This window comes from Limulus polyphemus, unplaced genomic scaffold (genome assembly GCF_000517525.1).
Source record: "Limulus polyphemus unplaced genomic scaffold, Limulus_polyphemus-2.1.2 Scaffold3318, whole genome shotgun sequence".
NCBI classification, from domain to species: domain Eukaryota; kingdom Metazoa; phylum Arthropoda; class Merostomata; order Xiphosura; family Limulidae; genus Limulus; species Limulus polyphemus.
In genome coordinates, this window is record NW_013668928.1 from 8,330 (window position 1) to 16,183 (window position 7,854).

Here is a 7,854-nt window from a genome sequence, read left to right on the forward strand (position 1 = left end):
AGGATTGACCATTACAATCTAAAGCACCCAGGGCGGAAAGGGCGAGCATGTTTGGTGGGATGCGGATTCGAACCCGCGACCCTCAGATTGTGAGTCGAGCGCCTTATCCACCTGGCCATGCCGGGCCATTTCTTTGTTCTCTATAGTAAATATTGTCTATTTTGCCCAAGAGAATGTTGCACTAACACATAGCATCCGTTTTGAAAGGATCAGTGACTGTAATATCCCTTTTTTTTTGGCCGAAATGATAATGGCTCCGTTTTCATACTGACCATTATTTTAACATTTTCTTTGTAAGTTTCTTTGAATAAGTCTATAAAATGACAAAAAATATATAAAATATTAAAAAATTAAAAATTGTTAAAACTGTTGGAATCTAATATGCAAATGTACACTCGACAACTAAAAAATGCTGTTCTGAGGGAGCATTAAAAATATCAATCAATATCAGATATGTGAATACAGTAATAAGCACAGTTACGTTTTTTTTTTTGTGTGTGTGTGTGGATGAATGAGTGTGTGGACGTGCTTGATGTCGTTCATTATGTTATGCCCCCTCAATGGCACAGCGGCATGTCTGAGAATGTATGAATTTACTACATTTTTGTGAAAGTAATTGTTTATGTTTATCTGATGTTGTGGATTTTCTGAACCCTGGATATGTTGGCAAAGAAAGATGTTGTCATCTCTGGTACACTTTTACTATGTTGGTCTTTCTATGTATGCTTATAGTTTATAGTTCAAAATACGAAATGTAACCTTAATAGTGAATTATGACAGGGATGGTAATTTCTGCTGAATTCTGTCCAATTAGTTTTTATTTTTGAGCTATAGTTTGTACTGGTGTTGCGTTGACTGAATAGTTTTGTTAGAGCAAAGCCACATTGCGCTATCTGTTGTGTCCACCACGTGGAATCAACCCCCGAATTTTAGCGTTGGAAATCCATAGACTCCTGTTGTCTCACCAAGGAACAAACCGGACAGGTAACGTCCTCAAGCCGTACATGCAAGCAGTACAGCGCACGGTAAGAGTAAGAAATGCTACTATTTGTTGTCATATCTATAGGAGTCGCTACTGAACGGTTATACCATGTATTTCAAGTAAATATCGATTAATACACAACATTGAGTAAGATATATGTGTGTATATTAGTACATATGCATCTTACATCACATAAGGACGGGTTTGTGTATATTTAATAATTATGTTCACAAACTTACAATATTTAAAGGCACAATTTTTCATTCAAGTAAAGACTTTGGTTTGTAAATCGAGATGTGATTAGCCTAACTCACAATAAGAGAATAACACACTGTGTACTGCGTTTTATGTAGTGTTAATAAATAATATCGTGGACCATGGCCCAATTGCTATGAAAGTTAACCCTAGATTGCTAAGTAACCTTCTGACTTATCAGAGGCTGATTTGACTTGCCATAAAAAGCCAGATTCTTCTATTACTAGTTATCTCTATTTCTGATCCTGTTTGATCAGTGAAAAGCCGAATGGAGGACAATTTTCTTCTTGTGGAAGGAATGTTTAAAGGCTTACACAGACTATCCAAGACCACAAAAACATTGTTGGATCAACGTGAAGTTGTGTAGGTTTATGAGAACCTTCTGGGTTCTGAGATGTTGCCAAGACTCCAGCCAGCAACTTAAGGTAACACATTTATAGTGTGATATTTGTTATAACTGAGCAATGTTATTTTTTAGAGGTAAAATTCCATGTAAAGTTTGTCAGTGCTTCTAGAAGGATGTGACATTTAAAGGTTCGCACTAGGAAAAGATGATCTTTCTCTAGGACTATCAACTATTTTCCAAGACCCCCCAAAAAAATTCCCTAAGTTAAATAAAAAGTTTTGCAAGAAGATGAAATCCATCACTCACAGAGAGAAGGTAGTAAGATCAGTTGCTCCAAGACAACGGGTAGACCACTAATCAATGCATTTACCACCATCCTAATCGGTGTGGAAGATGGTGTCAAGGAAGGAGGCAGAATTACTAGATCAAAGCAGTGAAGTGGATAGTGGTCTGAGTTACATTCCAAAAGTAACTGAACCATAACCGTTAAAGAAACAACACAAGGTGCTGGCAACTGGTAGTTTAAAACTGACAGCTCCTTCAGTACGTGACACAAAATTTCAACACAAGTTTAACAAGGTTCATGGCAAGGTCTTCCCTGAATGCTAGTGATCCAAGACAGCCATACACAATCTTCTGCATTTCTTAGGACTTTCTCTTTCGTCTTTAGTTTTATTTCTTTTGAACAACATTTAATTTGAAATTGTGGATTTAATACTTATTGGCTCTAGTTTTACTCAACTATACTACAAATATATAGAGAAGCTAGCCAGTTAAATATATTTTTAACTATCATGTGCTGTTGTCTTTTGCGTATCGATCAAGCATTTTAAGTCCGTTTCAATCACCAGTAAAGTAACCTAAAACAATTTAGGTGTATGAATAATGTTATGACTTGTGCCCAAATCATTATTCCAATCAGGGAGAGCAATTTTACCTGTTGTGAGAAAGAAAAGAAATATGTTTCGTATACATATATAAGCATGTTCTTTCTTTCAAGATGAAGGAAATGTGCCAGTGTTGTTGTTTTTTTCCTTTTGGTCGAATTGGGCTCATTTATACTATGCACAAAATTCTGAACGTAATTTGCAAATCTAATATTTAGCTCTTGGTTTCAGTTTTACCTGTGAATACCAATCAACTAACTAAAGGCTTTTGTACCTTGTCATTACCAATATAAGTACATTGTCTAAATACATTTAATTCTGTATGAACGGGTGGGGATCAAAGTGTGCATGCCACGACCTTTTAAAGAGTGTTATTCAACATGGTAACATGTATTTGATGTCCAAGCTACCATCGTTGATGATTTAAAACCAGCTCATGGTAGAGGACAGTATGTACCAGATACAATATAAAGGGATACTGCAAAACTAAGTACACGTTCAATAATTTCTAGAATGCAAACTGTATGATGGACAGAAGTATGTTTACTTTTCATATGAGACAACCTTGCAGTCTGACTTGTTAGAGTCTAGGTCAAACTGAAGTCAGCAATTTACAGACATATCTTGAGTATAAATACTTTTCTAACATTTAATTTTTTATGTACAACAGACTTGTAGGTTTCATTATAAGCTTGTCACATCTCGTGTATATAATCTTAGTAAATTTGGAATTATAGTCGACATTCCTTTTCCAGACCACGTATACATTGGGTTAAAGTTGTTTCATGGCATTAGGTTACATTTTCATTATTAAAGTTTTACAACCTCTTATGAGAAACAACTCGCTTATCCTACCTATGTAAAGGCTGAGTGCAAACTGTTGGCCATGCAGCTGTTGACTATCTTGATTAATGAATATATTGAAAGATGAAATATATCTATCGCTGGTAAAATAAATAGCAGAAAAGTTTGAAATGTTATTTTTTCATTCAAAATATGTAATTAACGTAATCTTTTCAGAAATAAACTTTTTAAACTTTGTGGTAGCAGAAATCGTGGAGTTAGAATGGAAATGTGTACATAATACAATTTGTAAATACCATAAATGTAAAATAAATTAGAAAACAAGTTAAGTTACAAACACAACCATTAAGCAAGAAAAGAACAGCTCGGTATTAACAATGAGAAAATCGATGAAGATAAAACAGGAAGACATTAAGATGAAAAAGAAATCAACCATAATAAACTAACTTTAAGGTATTATGTTTATTGAATTTAGAAAACTAAAATTTAACATGACAGATTATTTGTTTGTAATTAAATACAAAGCTACACAATGGACTATCTGTGTTCTGCCCACCACGGGTTTGAAACCCGGTTTTTAGCGTTGTAAGTCTGCAGACATACCGCTGTGCCACTGAGATGCAACAGAAAGAATGTACAAGATATTACTGATACTAATTAGGTTTATACAGATACCAAAATAACTACAGACCTCTTTTGCTTAGATTGTTCTCCACGTGCAATTGAACATTTCATAATATATTGACAGTATTTGCTGTTTTGTAAAAATTTTTTCTTAGAGGAAAAAATGTTCATATTCCATCGGTGTAATAAATATGATGGTTTATGGTATATCAATAAATTATCATTTCATGTAGTTAATCAGGCATTTATCATTTTGTTATCGATTTCGCATTAAGGTTAATTTAATTACTTTTTTGTGTGTGTTTGTACGAGCTAAGAGCCTTTACCTTTCTTGTCGCAAGTCAAAATCTTTTGTTATAGGCCTACAATGGGAGATATATTTTATCTATGTGGGTTTCATGCTCTTCTTTGGTCATATGTTTCAAACCACAGCTGAGAACCTGATAATGGTATTCCAGAACATCAAACATGCAAACTTGAAATTTATACCAGAAAATTGCATGGCCATGTATACATGAAAGTGCAGTTTCTTGGTCAGATATTCGATAAAAATAAGTGTCCTCTGATCCTACAAAGATTGCAGTGGTTCAGGATCGGCTTCTACCTTATGATAAACAAGAGATACACTGCTTTATAAGTTTCACGTCGTATTGTTGACGGTTTTATAGTCAATTTCTCTAAAATAGGTACGTCACTATTTACAATGACTAAGTTTGACATGGACTTTGTATGGATATCGGAATGTGAAGACACGTCCAATCCTCGAACCAGGCTTTACTCAAAGCACCAGTGTTGACTTATCTTTGTCAAAGATGTCCATTCATTCTTAAAACAGATGCTAGTGATAGAATTGGAACAATTTTGTCACATATATAGGATGACTTGTTTGTTTGTGTTGAATTTGGCGCAAAGCTACACGAGGGCTATCTGCGCTAGCAGTGCTCTAATTTAGCAATGTAATACTAGAGGGAAGGCAGCTAGTCATCACCACCCACCCCCAACTTTTGGGCTACTCTTTTACCAACGAATTGTGGGGTTGACCGTCACATTATAACGCCCCCCACCACTGAAAGGATGAGCATGTTTGGTGGGATGGGGATTCGAACTCGCGATCCTCAGATGGCGAGTCAAGCGCCCTAACCGCCGGGCCACATAGGATGGAATGGAGGAGTAATCATATATATATATATATACACACACACACACCTGTATTTGTTTTATTTGTTAAATATTACCACCACTATTTGTACAATGGGTAGTTCACACATTGGGTAACGATGCTGGAAAAGTAATTATTCAGACTACCCAAGTCAGCAAAATAAAATATTTGACAGCTTATCTCAGAAACCTGTAAGATCATGTCAGTTCATTAAATGTTCAAAGCTTGGACACTATGCAATATTAAGTCATTGCAGCAGAAATGATAATTCTTCATTTGGATGGACACCGCAGATGATCACTCAGGAACTTTGGGAAAAGCAACTAAAGGATCCACACCTAGCTTGGCCAATACTTACCATGCAGCAAGGTAGCACACCTCAATGCTAACATAGTACTGATGTGTGAAAAACCTGGGACATCTTTAGCCACCTATGAGTACAGGATGGAATGTTGAAGCAGCTTTATGAAGTTCCGTGATGTGGAAGCCATGTTGTGATGCAGCTAGTGGTCTCCAGAGCTCTTAAACAGCAAATTCTTAAGACTTTATGTAATGCAAGCCTTGGGAAACCAGGGACAGTCCTGCACTATCGTGAACATGTGTAGATGTTTTTTCTGGCTGCATTTATGTAAAGATGATGAACAATGGTGTAGACACTGCTCAGTGCATTGCCTACAGAACAGTGACTATGCTAGGAAAACTCAGAGAGAGAGAGAGAGAGAGTGGTTGTTTTCCTTCTGGAAAGAATCACCATAGATATAACTGGTCCTCTACCCAAAACTGAAAAGGTTAATTGGTATGTGCTGGCCACGATCAGTTACTTCACCAAGAGGGTTAAAGCTTATCAACTGGCTGGCATATTAGCACGACCAATCACAGATGTTGTGACTGAACAGTGAATGGACTTTGGCACACCTGGAGAAATCCACACAGATCAATGAGTTAACTTCAACAGCAGGCTGTTTGCAGAGTTGTTTCGAGTGTTTGGTGTTGTAAAAACTTATGCATTACCATATCATCCTCAGTATGATGATTTGGGTGAAAGCATGTGCTTACTAGTTTTCTTTACACTGACCAAACTGATTGGGATGAGTATCTAACATATGCCATGATGGCATAACATACAACTAGCTAACAGCCAACTGGTTGCTCTTATCTGTATTTGTATTAGAAGTACATCTCCCTTTGGATCTGTTGTATGGTCCGCCACCCAATGCAGAAGTACCTCAGTGTACATAGAAATATATACATGAATTTGCATTACAAAATAATGGGAAAAGTGACTGTATGTCAAAAGAAATGTTACAACAAAAGGTAATGGAATGAAGGTTCATGTTTTGTTATGGTATATGCCTGCAGTGTGCAGTACGGAAACAAATTGGTTTTGGCTTGACTGGTATGTATTTATCTTGTTAACAGTGCAATGAAATAAATTATGAGTTACAGTGGTCACGTGGCAAACTTAGATGCCCTGAAAATGTCGACAAGCTTAGACTCCACATCACTGACAAAACTCTATACAATTGGTTATTCCAGGAATCAGAGGTGAATGAGCAGGTTGAATCTGATGCTGAGAGCTCTGTGTTGCACAATCTAGTCTCGTCTGATAAGGAGAAAGATTGGTTGCACATACTATTTCTGAAGAGTCATATGAGGAAATGCAATCGGAGGAGCAGCTAATCTGCTCTAATGATGGGTTATAATGAACTTCAACAATAATTGGTATAACTTGAAATACTCGAGAAGCATATATCATCTGCAAACTTAACCAATATACTGGTTATTCCATTATCAGTGTTATTAATGAAAGTGAGAAACTGTAAATGATATAGCATAGAAATCTGAGATAAGAGTAAACCACTCATAAATAAATGAAAAGCTAAAGCTACACAGTTTAACATTAACATAACGTAAAATATCTTCATTGTTATTAGGCATTTAAAGAATCTGTGACTGTGTGTTTCAAATGAAGCTACTACAAATTTTTAAATTCGAACCCTCCATTTGAAACAATCATAAATCTTTCGCTGTGCTCTGTCGTTAAGTGGCTTCCTCGGGAGTTTTGATTGCAATTATGAAACGTTTTGATCAACATTTAAAAATATAAAATTCTAAAGCGAAAGGAAATTTCTTCCCCAAAAGAGTGTGTCACAACGATATTTTGGATAGTTCACAACATAAAAAATTATATAAAAACTAAATCAAATTATATGAGTTTCTTTAAGCCGAAACTACCTTGGATGCTGTTTTGTTAGAAATGTACTAATTAATTCAAAAATACAATATTGAATTGATTACAAAGCACAGAGCTACACAATGAGCTGTCTGTGCTCTGCCTACCACGCAAAAATTCAATAATAGGAACTTTTACAATAAGAGTTGTTAAAACCAAAATTTCCTTACTGCTGTTATTGCCCCCCACCTCCAGTGGCTCAGGGTCTGAATATACTATTAAAAAGTACTAAATTTACTGGCATAAGAATGTGTACAATATCAGGTGTATTTAAGTGTTTTACACTCGCAAATACTTAAATACACCAGTTCGATTTTCGATACGTCACTACAAGTCATGGTGGTCTAGTTGATAATAAAGATGCTCAATGGGCTATCTGTACTTTGCTAAACGCGGGTATCTAAATCCGATTTTTAGCGTGATAACTACTAAGACTTACTGGTGAACTCCCGGGAGCTGCAACAAAGAACTTTTTTGGAATTTATTCTCGTTCTAGGAGCATAGCCAGGTGGTTAAGGGACTCGAGTCGCAATCTGAGGGTCGCGAGTTCGAATCCCTGTCACA

The 7,854-nt window shown here is 36.1% G+C and overlaps 1 protein-coding gene across 1 annotated transcript in view; it reads left to right on the forward strand.

The window, feature by feature from the left end:
* The first annotated feature begins 719 nt into the window (after positions 1-719).
* Positions 720-7,854, forward strand: part of LOC106469125 (TNF receptor-associated factor 6-like) — a 24,969-nt gene continuing 17,834 nt past the window's right edge. Inside the window, exon 1 of the mRNA XM_022397552.1 lies at positions 720-1,025. The gene's annotated coding sequence lies outside the window, so the exon portion shown is untranslated. The remainder of the gene's footprint in view (positions 1,026-7,854) is intronic.